Source organism: Engraulis encrasicolus, chromosome 2 (assembly GCF_034702125.1).
Source record: "Engraulis encrasicolus isolate BLACKSEA-1 chromosome 2, IST_EnEncr_1.0, whole genome shotgun sequence".
NCBI lineage: Eukaryota > Metazoa > Chordata > Actinopteri > Clupeiformes > Engraulidae > Engraulis > Engraulis encrasicolus.
This window is the reverse complement of record NC_085858.1, coordinates 28,503,727-28,521,890: the sequence shown is the minus strand read 5'-3', so window position 1 is coordinate 28,521,890 and position 18,164 is coordinate 28,503,727. Positions and strand designations below refer to the sequence as shown.

The 18,164-nt window shown below is 43.9% G+C and overlaps 1 long non-coding RNA gene across 1 annotated transcript; it reads left to right on the top strand.

Moving 5' to 3' along the window:
* Positions 1-17,034: 17,034 nt before the first annotated feature.
* Positions 17,035-17,908, top strand: LOC134461744 (uncharacterized). Its single transcript, XR_010037391.1, has 2 exons — positions 17,035-17,390; positions 17,761-17,908. It is a non-coding gene; the product is annotated as an uncharacterized LOC134461744 (long non-coding RNA).
* Positions 17,909-18,164: the final 256 nt, after the last annotated feature.

Here is an 18,164-nt window from a genome sequence, read left to right as displayed (position 1 = left end):
AGAGAGAGAGAGAGAGAGAGAGAGAGAGAGAGAGAGAGAGAGAGAGAGAGAGAGAGAGAGAGAGAGAGAGAGAGAAAGAGAGAGAGAGAGAAAGAGAGAGAGAGAGAGAGAGAGAGAGTGAGTGAGTGCTTTCATGTGGATTTCAGAGTATGAAAGAGAGACAGAGAGAGTGAGAGCAGTAGGTAGATCAACAGTGAACCGCAGTGTTTCTTCATTGTGAAGCTGCCAGAATGATTTCAAGGAGCAGATGAATGTCTTTGCCCGAACAAACCAGTTCTATTTTTTTATATGAACAAAATCCACCAAGGTTGTGGTCTCAGGCAGGCAAAACAATTATCACTGAGCTCCAAGGTTATGAGGTGTGTGTGGCTCAGTGGAAAGAGCTGTCATCAGTCTATTGATTCTGTGTGTTTTGTGTATTTGACCCCCCAATAAATGCCTCTATATCCGCTCTCTTATTATGCACACACACACACACACACACACACACACACACACACACACACACACACACACACACACACACACACACACACACACACACACACACACAGGTAGGCAACATACATACACACCAATAGCACGGTGAGAATGAGAGGAAGCCTTTGCGCAGACATCGAGCAACATCTGAAAGGACTACCTTTCATTCTTCAAAGGACAAACTAATCATGATACATCAATATCAAAATGACCTTCAGTTACATCCCATAAACAAACAAAAGCAAACACAGACCCATCAGGATGGGTAGAATTAGTGCATACCCAAAATGAAAGAATCGCCACTGGAATGGTTGCTGTAGCCTACTTAGTGTTTTTTCTGATGATCTTCGTAATTCCCAGCCCATATCCCTCCGGACTGACTCTCCCTCTCTGTTTTCCCTCCTCTCTCTCTCTCTCTCTCTCTCTCTCTCTCTCTCTCTCTCTCTCTCTCTCTCTCTCTCTCTCTCTCTCTCTCTCTCTCTCTCTCTCTCTCTCTCTCTCTCAATAATTTCATAGCATCTCTTTCAGAGTCCTGTCCATAAAGTCACAAAAGCCCAGGGCTGAAAGTATTTTTTGTGTCTTACCAGTACTGTGCACCAGCTGTAAATTTTATACTGGTGCTACGGACCTGTGCTCACCAATCTACTTTCGCCTCTTCAAAAGCCCCAAAATATGCACTGTGTAATAACAGTCCTGTTGTATTTTCTCTCCGTGCTGTCTTACAGGTACCTTGCCATCCGCTACCCACTACGCTCCAGGGAGCTCCGCACGTCTTGCAACGCTGGAGCTTCATGTAGGCTACACTTTGATCGTTGGGGGTGTCAAGCAGAGACATGACAGGGTAGGAGCTCCAAGGAAACTAAGCTGGAACAAGCTAAATGTCCAATTCCTAAGTTCCTTTCAGACCTCTGAAGTGATGTCTTCAGATCTCTGCACAATCGGGGGAGGAAGGAAAGACAAAGGACAATTGCGGTTGAGGAAGAATTCATCATTTCAATCATTTTGAAAATGAACGGAACGCTTAAAACGAACGGATGCAGCTCCGGGCTTCTCCGTTCCACAATTGACAGGCTTTTGTGTACAACATTACATTCCTTATTTGGGATCTGGCAAGAGGGTGCTGTGCAAAATGCAATAGTAGGCCTAGTAAAGGTAAAATATTAAAGGTTGGAGACAGACTCGTCACTGATTGAAAAGAGATGAACGTTCTACCAAAAGTATGCTTAGTATGGCTATATCCCATGGGGAGTTGCAGAAAAACCCCAGTCAAACCGGATTTAAAAATCGCCTTTCAAAGTGTTACAAATTGAATGCCAAACTGAGAAATGTTATTTTAGTATTCCAAAACTGCTGGGCCTTGCTTGAAGCCACAGGCTGTCACTTCCTGAGGACAGAACAGTGGCAGCGACATCTCCCACTGTCTCCCTCATGCCTGGACGGCTTTATAGTGGGGAGACAGCTTGACAGCACAGGTCACATCGGGGTCTCCTTATTCCCCCCTCACATCTCTGAATTAAACATGGCGGGTGGTATGGGTGCAGGCTCATCCTTGTGATCCCAGTGGATGTGTGTGTGTGTGTGTGTGTGTGTGTGTGTGTGTGTGTGTGTGTGTGTGTGTGTGTGTGTGTGTGTGTGTGTGTGTGTGTGTGTGTACACGTTTGTGTGTGTGTGTGTGTGTGTGTGTGTGTGTGTGTGTGTGTGTGTGTGTGTGTGTGTGTGTGTGTGTGTGTGTGTGTGTGTGTGTACAGTGCATGTGTATGCTGCTAGGCACCTCAATTTCCTGTGTGATTAATAAAATATCCCCACTCTATACAGTATATATAGGCTACTCAACATACTGTACGCTTCTAATCTCAACATGCATACCCTTAAGACCCTGGTTGCTTTCATATGATTCACTTGCTGATTTGCAATCAAGGGAATGGCACTGGTTTGTGTGATCTTGATTGCGATGTCACCGTTTGATGTGTGATAAAAAGTCAGTCCACACTCCACACCACAATCAGGATGCCTCTGGATAGCACAGCCTCAGAATTTGAGGAAAGACTACTGCAACATAGGGCTGATCACAGCTCTGTCTTTTTCTTTGCCTGAAGCCTAGTATTATGCATTTGAGGAAGCACTGCTGTCACAAAGAAAATATACCATATTACACAGTAAGCAGCACAGAGGGAGATACAAGACACCTTTGGGTTTCGTTAGTGACTTGGGGGAGAGATGCTGAGATATTGGCGACGATGAGATGAGCTGAAAGCATCTGTACAGTATGGGGCCATCAGTGTGCGAGGAAGCAGTGTTTTGGAATACATCATGAACGTGTGGGGGGCGTACAATATTTGTTGCACAGTCTCAAGGTTGACAATTCAAGGGTTGGGACCTTGATGTGTGTTTATGTGTTTGTGTGTACAGTACCATGCTGAGAGGCGAATATGTCCACTAAGATTAAAAAAAACCTCAGCTATACAATAAAAGTGCCTCTGTCTGTAATGGTGTTGCAACTGGTAAAATTGGAAAATGTATTTACTGATAGGTAAAGGTTACAGGTGTTTTGGTCAAGGCACTCTTCTTGAGTTCGGATTATGGTTAATGTGAATGGCAGTCAATCAGAGTTCCTTACAAGGATTTGTTAGGAAAGGATGTGTGTGTGTGTGTGTGTGCGTGCGTGTGCGTGCGTGTGCGTGTGTGTGCGTGTGTGTGTGTGCGCGCGCGCGCGCGTGTGCGTGCGCCTGTGTGTCTGTGTGCGTGTGCATGTGTGTACGTGCGTGTGTGTAAGTTGGTCTTCTTTCATCCTTAACATTATTGACTACCCCCAACACGATACGTTCTAGTCTTTTTTCACAAGGTACACATGCACTTCATTTACCTTTCCCACAAATTCTTGAAGATGCACAGCAGAATTTGAACCTCATGAACAAAAATCACAACAAACCAAAAAAAAAACCAACATAATAGACAAGTCAGCATGTTATTAAATGGCCATGGTTAGTAGTTGTTTTGTATGACCGTGGGCATGGAGTTGTACTGATCAAACAATTGAGAGATTCAAGTGTCCATTACTTATTGGTCGTCTGCAACGGAGACCAAAACACTTTTTGTCAGATACTCTCATGTCAAATGAGGCAATGCAATGCATACATGAGAGACAGACAGACACAGACGTACCGTCATAACAAGTAAAAAGCTGCATGCAGATCACAGTGCAGTACTCACCCAGTCTAGTGTTGTGCTCCGGTCCTGTGGAATCGGTACCCAGAATCATAGCCATAGAGTCATGCCCGCTGTGCAGCATCCCGGAGAGGAAGACAGCATGTGCTGCAATGCTGCCTCCTCCAGCACTGTGCTCTCATCCCCCTCTCTCTTTCTCTTTCTCTCTCTCTCTCTCTCTCTCTCTCTCTCTCTCTTTCTCTTTCTCTCTCTCTCTCTCTCTCTCTCCCTGTAATTCTCTCCGCCCTCTTCTCCTCCAGCGCACAACTCTGATACCCCTGCCTCTCTCTCCATCTCTCTCTCTCTCTCTCTCCCTCTCTCTCCTCCAGCAGCATTAGGCTGCTTCTCTCTATCTATCTATCTTCCTTTGTCTGTCCCTCCCCTTTTCTCTTTCTCATACTTCAACATACTCCCTCAGCCCTCTCTGTCTCTCTCTCACCCACACACCCCTGCAGATGACCCTGTCTAACTCACCCATCCGTTTGTTTATTTTGAGTCATATCATTATTTGAATCACAGAAATGGACTTCATCTGATTTATTCATGGACATTTTATGCATTTAAAGATGGACTTTTACTGATCTTCTTTGCATTACCGAAAGGACTTTTATTTTGATAACGTGCTTTGCACTGGACTGCTCAGAGGGAAAAGGACTGGTTGAGGCAAAGCCACGGACGGAGAAGAAAGCCAGGTTTTGAATGCCTCGCTGATAGGGCACAAAGCTCTTACGTTGTCGAGCGTTATTTTTTGTTAATAGTGTACTCCTACTAAGTTTATGTATGTGTAAGGTTTATGCGGATATGTTTACTTCGGTTTGATTTTAATAAATACCGCCTTGACACCAGTTTTTGAGCCGACTAGACCATCTATCAGCGGAGGTAGTTACAGTAAGAGCTTTCCCCCCACCGAGTTTCCACTAGACTACTACGAGATGACGACAAGCTAAGAAGAATGAGAGCTAATCATCCGACGGGTTAACATCGACCACGGCGCGGAGCTCCTCGACTCATGCGGACAGAGAGTGTCAGAAGGCTTCGAGCGACGGTCGTCTGGGTTCTAGGCGAGAGGGAGCACCGGGACACTAGGCAGCAGGGCACTACGGGCAGCAGGCGGAAACTTGGTGGATGGTCAGACATGGCTGGCAGGTTTGAGTGAACATAGAGGATCGCTTCTGCAACGTTTTGGTAACGTGAGTATTGTACAGTCTACGGACAGCAACGTGACCTGTGATAGAAAGACATTCCGTCTCCAACTTAACTACAGTGGATTCTGAAGAGACTACGCGCGCACACCAAAAAAAAAAAAAAAAAAAAAACCTGTTCTTTTGGGTGCATGGACACTTAAAGCTACCCCTTTCTACTGTCATATGGGCTTGATGCAACTACTGTGATTTATATGTTGTGGCGTTTGACTTAACATTCAAGCTGGGGTTGTCTAAGTTAATTGTCACATTGATATGCCTATTTCCTCAGTCTATTGGAATGTATTTCTACAAATTTACCATTTACTGTTACTGTGATGATTCATGTGTTTTGCATGCAAGTTAAAGGTATCTAAAATGTCTCAGTTTAACTCAGCGGATTTAGACTTGGGTTCAAAGGAGCTTGAATGCAATGCTGATATTGATGGTAAAGTAGATGGTGATGGTGAAGTAGAGTTAGAGGAGGGTGAAACGGTAGAAGAGACGTTAACTGACATAGAAAATCCAACCAAACATGTACAAACTGAGGACCAAGGCCCACGGCGCTCAGAGCGTGATCGTGTCCCTACTGAAAAAATGCGCGCCTATCAGGAAGAAGAGGCAAAGAAAAGGGAGGGAAAATTCCTCGGCGCTTATCAAAATTGGAAGGTTGAGGTTCGAAACACACGTGATCAGCTAAAAGCAGACATTAATACAACTCAAATAGCCATTCTTGTAGAGGTGCTAGACGAAGCAAAGAATAACATGATAAAACTGTATGAGGAGATAAGGCAACTCGTCACACCTATGCCTGATATAAGGCGGCGCATGGATGCTTGTGAAGCTGTCACAGCTGACATAATCAAAATAGCCTACGATAGAATAGCTGGCCTCGATGAGTTTGACGCGGTAAAGGAACGAAATCGCCTTCATGCTCTACTTGATTGTGACTATGCCCATTCCATCTACGGGTCTGCTGTGTCTGAAATTAGCCAACACTCAAATGCATCCGTCTTAGCAGTCAAACGAGCTGATGCTGCTGCAGAAGTTGCAGCCAAGGAAGCAGAATACGAAGTGATGCTACAGGAAAGACAGTACAAAGAAAAAATACAGGAATTAGAGGAACAACACAAAAGGGCTCTTCAATCTGAAAGAAACAAATTAGAGCAGTTAAAGGCAGAAAAAGACTTGAAAGCAGCCCACGCTAAATTAAGAGTTTATACACAAGAATCGGAAAGAGAAATGAATACCCTACCCCTTGATGCTTGTGCTGACATTAAACCTAAACAGGAGGCAATTACAACTCAAAGTAAACCCAACATTCCAAAACCAAAACTGAAAACGGTTACAACCCAACGTAAACCTAACGTTCAAAGCCCATCGGATGAGTCTACACTCTCTTTGGCACAAGCTCTTCAGGATAGCTTAGCCTTAAGCAGACTACCAACGCCGGAGCCTTCAGTGTTCACTGGAGACCCAATCCAGTTCATAGAGTGGAAATCCTCCTTCATGGCCCTAATTGATCAGAAAAACATCTCTGCTGCTGACAAACTTTTCTATCTTAAGAAATATGTGAGTGGATCCGCTCGCAAAACACTTGAGGGTGCATTCTACAGAAATGACAAAGACGCGTACCTCGATGCTTGGAACAGACTGGAGACCCGCTATGGACAGCCATTTATGCTACAAAAGGCTTTCAGAGACAGACTGTCCCATTGGCAGAGAATCAACCCAAAGGATGCATGTGGTCTGAGAGAATTCTCCGATTTTCTCACTGCCTGTCAAGATGCAATGCCTCATGTGAAAGGTTTACAGATCTTAAATGATTGTCAAGAAAACCAAAAACTTGTACAGAAATTACCAGACTGGGCCATATCTAGGTGGAATAGACAAGTCACACAAACCTTGAGTAAATCCCAAGAATATCCCTCTTTCCGAGAATTTGCTGAATTTGTGGCTTTAGAAGCGGAAATAGCTTGCAACCCCGTTACCTCGTTCTATGCCCTTCATTCACCCGAAACCCTGACCGAAAAACGAAACTTAAGAGACAATGGAGGGAGAGTTAGGGTGCTAAGTACACAGACAAACAACGAACAAAACACTGAAAAGGGTAGTGCGAAGCTGCCGTGCGCGTTTTGCCAAGAAGATAATCATCAGCTGCCCGGTTGTGTCAAATTCATCACTAAAGATTTAGAAGAACGCAAGAAATTTGTTCGAGAAAGAAAGCTTTGTTACGGGTGTCTACGGGCCGGGCACATAGCGAAGGAGTGCCGTTTCAGACACACGTGCAGCACTTGCAAAGGCAAACACCCTACTAGCTTACACGATGACAACTATGTGAAGTCTATACCAGTAGTAAATTCAGACCGAGTGCAGGATGAGGCACGTGCCACGGCGCTAAATGTAGCTACAAGCCAGAGTACCAACACCTCCATGATTGTCCCAGTATGGGTGTCCACAAAGAGCAATCCATGCAACGAAAGGCTGGTGTATGCGCTACTTGATACGCAGAGCGACACCACCTTCATTGATCAAACAGTTAGCGATTCCCTTCAAGCAGAGTCTTGCCCAGTCAAACTAAAGCTAACCACCATGCTAGGTAAAGACAAGATTCTACAGAGTTGCAGAGTGACTGGCCTTCAGGTGAGAAGCTACAGTTCAGACTCCTACATCGATCTACCACCAACCTACACAAAGGACTACATACCAGTGAATCGGACCCACATTCCCACATGCGACACAGCCAAATACTGGAATCACCTCGCAGCCATTGCAAAGGAAATGCCACCCCTTCAGGACTGTGATGTCGGTCTATTGATAGGCTACAACTGCTCAAGGGCAATGGCCCCGCGAAAGGTGATTGTAGGAAAAGATGAGGAACCTTATGGTATATATACAGATCTGGGTTGGAGCATAGTGGGTCATTCACCAGCGCACCTTGGTGTGTCCCAAGCAAGTGGCATATGCCATCGCATAGCGGTCAAAGAGCTCCCGGCTATCACTCCTATGGATGCTATTCGTGTCTTGGAAACCGACTTCAAAGATGTCAGTGAAGATGGTAAAAAGGTGTCCCAGGATGACATCCTCTTCATCAACAAAATGAAAGAAAACATAAAGAAAAACAGTCAAGGTCACTATGAAATGCCCCTGCCATTTAAGGAAAGGCCCACACTACCAGACAACATACAGCTCGTCACAGCCAGACTCAATCACTTGAGAAGAAAGCTGTCCAAAGACAAAACCCTACATCAACATTACACAAACTTCATGAGAGAGATTATAGACAGGGGAGATGCAGAGGAGACCAAGGAAATCGGTGTTGAGGGAGAGAGTTGGTACTTACCCCACCACGGCGTGTATCATTCAAAGAAGCCGGGAAAGCTGCGCGTGGTCTTTGACTGTTCCGCGAAACACGCGAATACATGTCTAAATGATCATTTACTCCAAGGGCCAGACATGATTAACAATCTGAACGGCATTCTCATTAGATTTCGTCAGCACCCCGTAGCGCTGATGTGTGACGTCGAGAAGATGTTCCACCAATTTCACGTTGAAGAAGCAGACAGAAATTACCTGCGCTTTCTCTGGTGGAAGAACGGCGAGATAGACAGAAAACCAGACGTGTTCCGCATGAAAGTCCATCTCTTTGGTGCCACTTCACCTTGCTCAAGAATACAGTAGTGACTACCCTCTTGGCGCACAATTTGTGATCAGGAACTTCTACGTCGATGATGGGGTCACTAGCGTTGCGAGCACAAAAGATGCAATCAGGCTAGCTACAGAAGCAAGAATGCTCTGTGCCAAGGGTGGTCTTCGACTGCATAAGTTCATGTCCAACGATGCTGCTGTTATGGAGAGCCTCCCTCCGTCGGAGCGAGCTGAAGTAAAGAATGTTGACTTTGCCTCTGATGACATTCTCTTAGATCGAACTTTGGGTATCCAGTGGCAAAGAGAATCTGACAACTTCAAGTTCAGAATCCATGTTCAAGAACAGTCAGCTACGAGACGCAACATTCTGTCGACAGTAGCTTCTGTGTATGACCCCCTCGGGTTCATTGCACCTGTGCTGTTAAATGGCAAACGAATCCTGCAAGAAATGTGTAAGAATGGCGCCAACTGGGATGAACCCTTACCTTTTGCACTTACGCCTCGGTGGGAGCTTTGGAAAGGGGATCTCACCAACTTACAGGACATTAGTATACCCCGCTGCTACGCACCTGCTGATTTCGGAGAAATTGTGAGAGCAGAATTGCACCATTTCTCAGACGCAAGCACAATAGGATACGGCCAATGCTCATATTTAAGACTCAGCAACAAAAAGGGGAAAATCCACTGCGCTCTTGTCTTTGCGAAATCTAGAGTAGCCCCCCTGAAAGTGACTACTATTCCCAGATTAGAGCTAACAGCCGCAGTCACCTCTGTCAAGGCAAGCACGTTGCTTAAATCTGAGTTAGAATATGAAATTTCAGATGAAATTTTCTGGACAGACTCCAAAGTAGTGCTTGGATATGTCAATAATGATGCACGACGCTTCCATGTGTTCGTCGCAAACAGAGTGGAAAGAATACACCTTAGCTCAAAACCACATCAATGGAAATACATCCCCACAGATGAGAATCCAGCGGACCACGCTTCCAGGGGCTTGTCAGTTAAAGAGATGTTGGCCTCTAACTGGTTCTCTGGACCCACATTTCTGTGGAAGGAGCAGATTGCTTTCCCTGCTGACACCCCGCCAGAATTGTCAGTTGGCGATCCAGAGGTAAAGGTAGCTCGAGTCCTAAGCGTAAACAGTAGGCCTACTGATCAGTCTAGTTTACCTGACCGGTTGTCCAAATTTTCCTCTTGGTCCCGCGCCACCAGAGCTGTCGCTCGTCTCCTGAGATGGATAAACAAAAACAAAGGAAACCACCTCACCACTGTTACTGAAAGAAGGAAGGCAGAGCGTGTCATAGTCAAGGCCGTACAAAGAGAGGCTTATGAGAATGAAATGAGCATAATAAGCCAAGGAAAGAATGTGCCTCAAAACAATGAGCTGTGTACCCTTGACCCCTTCATAGGTGAAGATGGCGTGCTCATGGTGGGAGGGAGGCTGGACAACTCCTCTTCTTCATATACCTTCAAACACCCCATGGTATTGCCTAAGAGTCACCCTATAACCAAAATGATTATTGCGGACTGTCATGAAAAGGTCAAACATCAAGGCAAAGGATTCTCAATGAATGAGATAAGATCAAATGGATTCTGGATACCAGGCTTGAACAAGGTAGTGGCGTCTTACATTCAGCAGTGTGTTATTTGCAGGAAACAGAGGAGGCCCACTGAAGAGCAGAGAATGGCTGATCTGCCAACATCAAGAGTAGACCCCTCTCCACCGTTCAGCTATTGTGGAATGGACTGTTTTGGCCCTTATCTTGTTCAGCAAGGGCGTAGCACTCACAAGAGGTATGGCCTCCTTTTCACATGCTTCTGTTCCCGTGCCGTACACATTGAGATGCTGACTGACTTATCCACAGATTCCTTTATCAATGGGCTGCGGTGCTTTATCTCAATACGAGGCGCTGTTGTGCAAATAAAGTCAGATCAAGGAAGTAATTTCATTGGAGCTCGAAATGAATTCCGGGAAGCACTGAAGGAAGTTGACCATGAACGGATAGCCGCTTTCCTGTCAAACAAACAGTGTGACTTCGTCATGAACGCACCTCATTCAAGTCATGCTGGCGGAGTGTGGGAGCGCCAAATTAGGACGATTAAGGCTGTTCTGAATTCCACGCTCTCGCTCTCACCAGGTCGTTTAGACGATCCATCTCTCCGTGCCTTCTTTTATGAGGCTATGGCCATAGTAAATAACAGGCCCCTCACTGTCGAGAATATCAGTGATCCAAATAGCCTTGACCCCCTTACGCCGAACCACTTGCTGACACTCAAGTCCACAGTAGCCTTACCCCCGCCAGGCAAGTTTACCAGAGAAGATCTTTATACACGCAAAAGATGGCGTCACGTACAGTTTCTAACTGAGCAGTTTTGGAGCCGCTGGCGCAAAGAGTATCTTGCCAATATTGCCCTCAGACAACGCTGGCATGTCCCCAAGAGAAATCTGCAAATAGATGACATAGTAATGGTTAAGGAGGAGGATTTACCAAGAAATGAGTGGCGACTCGGACGAGTCATGGACACTAATGCAAGCAAGGATGGGCTAGTTAGAAAGGTCAAAGTCAAACTGGGGGACAGACACTTGAACCACAAGGGTGAGCGTGTTGGTAAACCTTCAATAATTGAGCGCCCTATACAGAAACTAGTTTTGTTACTAGAAGACTACTAAGATTTTACTACTCAGGTTTAAACATTAAGAATGGGTTAAAATGCATTCATGGTGATCTAAATAGGATCTAATTGTTTGAAAGGTTACTTTGTGATTCACGAGGTTAAAGGTTTACTGTTAAAAAGGGTACTTTCATGCTACATGGATTTATAGGTCATTATATGATTTAAAAAGGTGGTTAAATGCTTTGTACACAGTTAATGTGATTTTTGACAAGGAGATCAATGCTTTAAGTTGTTCATGTGCAACTGTTGATTTAAAAGGGTCTGTACTCAATGTGTATTTGAATGTTACCTTGTTAAGGAACGCTCTCTCAGGGTCATTTTCTTGTGAAATCATTCATTCCTGTTGTAACCTGCACTCATGATTTGGTGGGAGTGTAGATGACCCTGTCTAACTCACCCATCCGTTTGTTTATTTTGAGTCATATCATTATTTGAATCACAGAAATGGACTTCATCTGATTTATTCATGGACATTTTATGCATTTAAAGATGGACTTTTACTGATCTTCTTTGCATTACCGAAAGGACTTTTATTTTGATAACGTGCTTTGCACTGGACTGCTCAGAGGGAAAAGGACTGGTTGAGGCAAAGCCACGGACGGAGAAGAAAGCCAGGTTTTGAATGCCTCGCTGATAGGGCACAAAGCTCTTACGTTGTCGAGCGTTATTTTTTGTTAATAGTGTACTCCTACTAAGTTTATGTATGTGTAAGGTTTATGCGGATATGTTTACTTCGGTTTGATTTTAATAAATACCGCCTTGACACCAGTTTTTGAGCCGACTAGACCATCTATCAGCGGAGGTAGTTACACCCCTGCAGGCTCCCCCCCCCTTGCTCTATCCCTCTCCTTTCGATTTCCCACACTCCCTTTGCCCTGCCTTCTCTCTCTCTCTCTCTCTCTCTCTCTCTCTCTCTCGCATCTTTTCCTGTGCTCTCTCTTATTCCCTTCACAAGGCAAAATCCCCTCCTCCTCCTCCTCCTCCTGTTCCCCTCCTCTTTAACACTCACACCTCGCCGCGGAGGCAGACAGCTGTGTGCACAAACACTGCCTGTATCCCTACAGTCAACAGTCACACTGCCGGATGCCGTAGCTACAACCTGCTGATGCTGATTATGCAGGTAATTAAAGCCAAAAAAAAAACACATAGAAAAACGGTAACGGATAATTTCAGCCACAAAAGAGAAAAAATGAAAACAATATTTTTTAAAAAGATGAGCGATATCATGGCCATTAAAAAGTTGCACTAGCTGATGCAAAGACTATAGGCTACACCAGATTAATGGGTTCCACCTTGCTCCACAAATATTCATCTGGAGCTATGCTGGCCTGTGAATTTGTGGTTTTATCAAAAAATCCCTGCACATGATACAAACCACTTGTCTGACATTTCCATAGAGGTTTTAATGAAATTCGATACAGTTGAAATTACAGAATCAAGGTCAACGAGTGAGCCCATGGGTTTCAAACAACTGTCGTGGTTCACTTATTTTTCCCCTTCTCCACTAGGTTGAAACTAGTCAACATGTAACAATGTCACATCTCTGAAAATCCTGCAATTCTGATTGGTTCGGCTTCATGGTGGTTCGGGTGACATGACATGTTTGCCAGTATGGTGTAATTAGTTAGAGGTCTTTGACATACATTGCACAACTGACTCTCTAAAACCCATTTGGGCAATGTCTCAAATAAATCAATTTCCCCCATTGGGAAATCAACATAACACCCCCCACCCTAACCCCTACCCCAAATTGCCCACTGCATGTGAATGTCTTCTGGAACAGAAGGAGTTTTCACGTCATCAATGCACTTTGCAGGAAGCTGTGAAAACTGTTCTATTTTATAACTTTGAGCTTGAAAAGAAAATAAAAAAACTAAAAAAACAAAACAAAAGCAAACTACCAAACAGTTGAGTTTTCAAACATCACAAGACAAGAAAGAATGATTCATTATCTTCAGTAGAAAAAAAAGGCTAGAGAGACCTCATTACGTTGTGTGCACATTCATCAGTGCAGACCGGATCCTATGAAGCCAGAGTGGTGCTGTGCTTTAAAGGCTCTGTGACTTGAATGGCTTGACTTTGTGGCTTGAATGATGACACGCACGCACGCACGCACGCACGCACGCACGCACGCACGCACGCACGCACGCACGCACACACACACACACACACACACACACACACACACACAGATGGCTCCTCTAGGGCAGTGTTTCCCAACCAGGGGTACGTGAGCACATTGCAGGGGGTACTTGGAAAAATGTAAAATTAATGGAGCATAGTCCCATTGGGATAGGGGAAGAGACATAGAGCATGAGTGCGGGGGTACTCATGGTAAAACAAAAAGGCTTAGGGGGTACGAAAGACAAAAAAGGTTGGGAAACACTGCTCTAGGGTACAACTAATTGCAGGCGACTTGCAACATTGTCACAAGCGTTGTGGCTCCAAGGTCCATGGCCAATTATGCACCAATCCCATCAAGTGTGCCTCATGAGTATGCCATAACAAGTCATCCTTAGTAAGCCCAGTATTAACCCTGACAGGCCAATGCCTTGATCATTGCATTAATTTGGACTGACTCCAGAATTATTCAGTTGACATTGCACACACAGGCACAGGTTGGTTTACCTATGTGAATTGTACTTTATATGGGTAAGCAAATAGTCTGAATACAGCCTATGCCTTTGGCATGTATCTTCTCAGATTGAAAATAGATGCATTTGACATTGGAAAAATTCTGGCATCATCAGATGATATGAGATGATAGGATTTATAAGAGCAAGGAAAGCATGCAGTACATTTTTATTAAAGGTGCACTGTGTAATTATTTTAGTAGGCCTAGTTTATTTCCAAAATTCATGCTGGCCATTCACAAATGTAACATTTTTAAACAAATACCACTCCCATCAAATAAGTATTCATTATGACTGGGAAAATTGCACTTTTCATACATGAAAAGGGTGGTCTTTTCCACGTCCGTCATTTTGAATTTCCATAAATAGATATAGACAAAATATTTCAGTATTTCATCCACAGGAACATGGAATACATGAAAAGAAAAGAGGTATCTAATGTGATATCGTGCTCCTTGCAGTAATTCTAGTGCACCATCCATTTAGGCTGAAGCCCTATATATCCCCTCTATGGAGTGATGAATAGTGAATCAGTTCACGAAATTATGCTGATTGTAATTGTCAGCCAAACCCAGAAGATGACCCTTCTTGACAGTAGGAGAGCTTCATTCACACCCTCATAATTGTGCGATTGCTGCTACTGTTCAACCCTCGGCTCTTGTTCCGATTGTTTGCCATTGTGTTTTTGTCTGACATGGCATTTGCATGAAGCTTTGTTCAAAACCTCTCAGGCAAGCAGGCTACTCATGAGAATGTGAGATGAGAATGATTATCGTCAAACACCTTCCCATTGTTTACTGCGGCGGAAACATACAGTACAGGCCTAAAGCGTGGACTCCCCTTCTCATTTAATTGATTCTCTTTATTTTTGTGGCTATTTACAGAACTTAATACATTTTCAGGGAGGGCATCAAAACTGTGAATGAACACATGTATAATTATGAACGTAACAAAAAAATGAAAATATATAAAAAATAAAAACAATTATTTCAAGAAATATCAAAAATGCCAAACAGTGACTTCAACACAGCAAAACTGAGGGCCCCTCATGTTTCAACAAGCTTATTTTTCAAGTAAAAATACCCAGTCAGTCGAGTCAATTTTAATTGATACAAGCAATACAAGAGAGATTTTCTTGATCTGATAATGTGTCACATGGTCAGCATAGCTGGTTAGGTGAAACAGTGATACAAAAGTAAAAGTGAAAAACCCTGCCACAGATTCCCTCCAACACAGGTTTGACCTCTCCAAGTAACTGGCTATGACTCAAGAAAATGTCTGTAAAATGCTTGTATTGGCAAGTGTTTAAAACTAGGTTTTAGGTCTCAAAATTCTAGTTCTACAATTCACCTTTGGCTAAGGCCCACCCTAAAGTGTTTTTTGACCAATCACAGTGCAGCAAAAGGACGACCTCGGACAAACCTCGGACAGTTTTGACAGCGCTCCATTGAACTCAATGCTGAAATCGCATGTTTTCAAGTAGTTAGCGAGATACTGTCGTATTATTATTAAAATATGATTGGAAATTGTGCCTGGGATATTTGTGACANATGTGCAAGTTTCCCCGCGATGTAACAGGTGGTAATCACTTTCCTCTTTACCTAAAACAGGACTAATATTACTATATAGCAGCTGAATAGTCTGCCTTGAAGGGTCTCGGCAGCCTCACACTCGACTAGAAAGCACACGGATCAAAAACATACTTTGTGTGCTCCGATCATGACACCATCTCATTCATGTCCCTTTTCAGTAAGGTTGTAAGCAAACCACGAACCTGTTTCAGAGTAGGATTTTGGATTTCTGACCTAATTAATGAAGAAACACCGCTAGCAAAGTTAACTATCGGTCACGGCAGGAGTGTTTTGACTAGCAGCTGATGGACGTGACTTTGTTAAGCTACTGAAGATATAAACGCCAAACGTTAATGTTACACATTGCTGTGGTAGCTTTGAAGATGACTACAGCCATTAAGTTGTGTGATTTCGTTTTCGTCTAGCAAGTTTGAGTCAGGGCTCAAAAGATATGCGAGCTCAGCTTACCATGGTGCTGGTTACAAATATCGATACCCATAGAAGAGCCCATAACAGCTGTGATGCATCGCATGACCGTTCAGAAAATAAATACTTATATTCACAATACTATGAATGCGTTTTTTATTTATTATGAGTGAATAACTGCTGCAATTTGCAGTCACTGCATAAATCACGTTGATATCTCAGCATTGAAAGTTTATCTGTCCGACCTAGCAACTGTAACTAAAGAGGGCGGGGCTTAGCCAAAGGCGAATTCTAGTGAGTTATTGGAGGACTTAAATGTTCAATTAGGATTGACATGACTTACTGGGCATTTTTGTTTGAAAATTGACAAAAATAAACTCATTGAAATGTGTGGGGCCATCAGTTGTGCTGTGTTGACGTCAGGTGGATAGACAGCTGACATTGCTGTTGGACAACAGCTAGAATTATATTTTTTGGTAAGCACGTAATTCTCCATGTGTTGAAGCACAGTTTTGATGCGCTGCATGAAAAAACACAATGAAAATCCACGAAAATAAAGACAATGCATAAATGAGAAGCTGAGTCCACACTTTTGGCCTGTACTGTACATCCTTGCATGGCATGGTTAATATTGACCCTATGTAGGGCTGGGCGATATGGAAAAACAATATCACGATATGGATTACTGGTAACACTTTATTTTAGGGATACATTTATTAGCACTAATACATACAATATTAATGCCTGTGTAAGTAACTTGTAAGACATGTACTAAGCAAAATAAGCATGTATTCACAAATGTCTTGTTCACGCCCAATTAGGGATTTATTACTAATATAACCTTAGTACGGACCAGTAAGCCTATATTTCTATTTATTAGTAAGTAGTAAGTGGCAGAATACAATGTGTATAAGCTCCCGACACACTGTGTGAACAAACCCTGAACAGCGTGAAAACAGATGCGGAATAAGGGTCCCTATTCTAAAGTGATGCATTGGTCAGCCCAGATGACTCAGGGCCTCCGCACTACCAAAGTCCCCCTCGTTACCTAGGGCCCCCACACCATCCAGGCCCGCACTACCTGGCCCCCTGATCTACAAAGTGTAAGGTTAAATTAAATGATTTACACATTCCCAGCGGAGTTTACTAGTTTTGTCGTATTCATAACAATAGAAGGGAGGTAACAGGAGCCTTTATATAGCAACCCAGCTAGCATGCATATAGCGGACCACTGGTGGCTTTTGGACGGCAAGCCGCCGGTGGTGTGCCAACTGTGGACCGACATCGGACCACTGACAGTTACAAAACACACATCGGCCAAGCGGCGGATTTTGGTTGGCAATCCGCGATAGTGCGCGAGTACTTTCAGCTGGTCTAGAGGCGACATGCCACCCTCGCACCACTGGTGGACCACTAGTCATTTTGCGCCAGCAACTGTCATTACAGCGCGCATTCCAGCGGCGACATGCCACCCTCGCACCGCTGGTGGACCACTGGAAGATCTATAGCCTACTACTCATGTGCCAGCAAATAACTGTCGTTTACATCAGATGAATCATAACAACGACACGGTAAGTTGGATGTCTCGAAATGGCTTAATTTTCTTTAAAAATGTAAGATTAGTGAACACTTAAATATTTTTTTAAAGTCAAACTTTGTCTTATGGATAAACAGACTCCTGCTTGGCTGCACAAACAGGCAATGACATGTTGTGTTTTGGTCAATAACTTGTGAATTAGGAGTAAGCTAGCCTAGCCTAGCCTATTTCACTCTTAGGCCTTCTTAGATATTTGACTGATTTGTAACAGCTTTTGTAATTGTGGACTTATTTTATTCATGTGATAGATATCTCTAGGCCTAGGCCTATATCTAAAATATGCTTTACTCTTTCTTTGTCCAGGAGCAGGCATATTTCTTACTCTTTCTTTATGTCTACCCCAGGAGCTGTATGAAGAAACAACAACACAAAGGATCCAACAGAAGGGGCTTTCCTAAAACACCTCATGTTTTATCCCTTGCACCAAGCATGCTCCTTTCTTTCCACATACATTGCTGACTGTAACCTAAAAATAAACAAAAATGCATTTAATTAATGTCTTTAGTTAGTATGTAGTGCATAATTTTCATTATTATGGCCATAAATAAGGCCAATAAAAAGCTGGTGGGTAGTAAGCGGCAAAAGGGTGGCCCTTTATCGGAAAACCGCTTCTGAGCCGCCAGCGGACCGCCAGAGAACCGATGAGCAAAACTCCAGAGGGCCGCCGGTGGGTACCACCGTTGGACCGCCAACTCTGCCCCCGGTGGGCCACCAGTGGGCCGCTAACCTAATGTTATCTGGGAAGGAG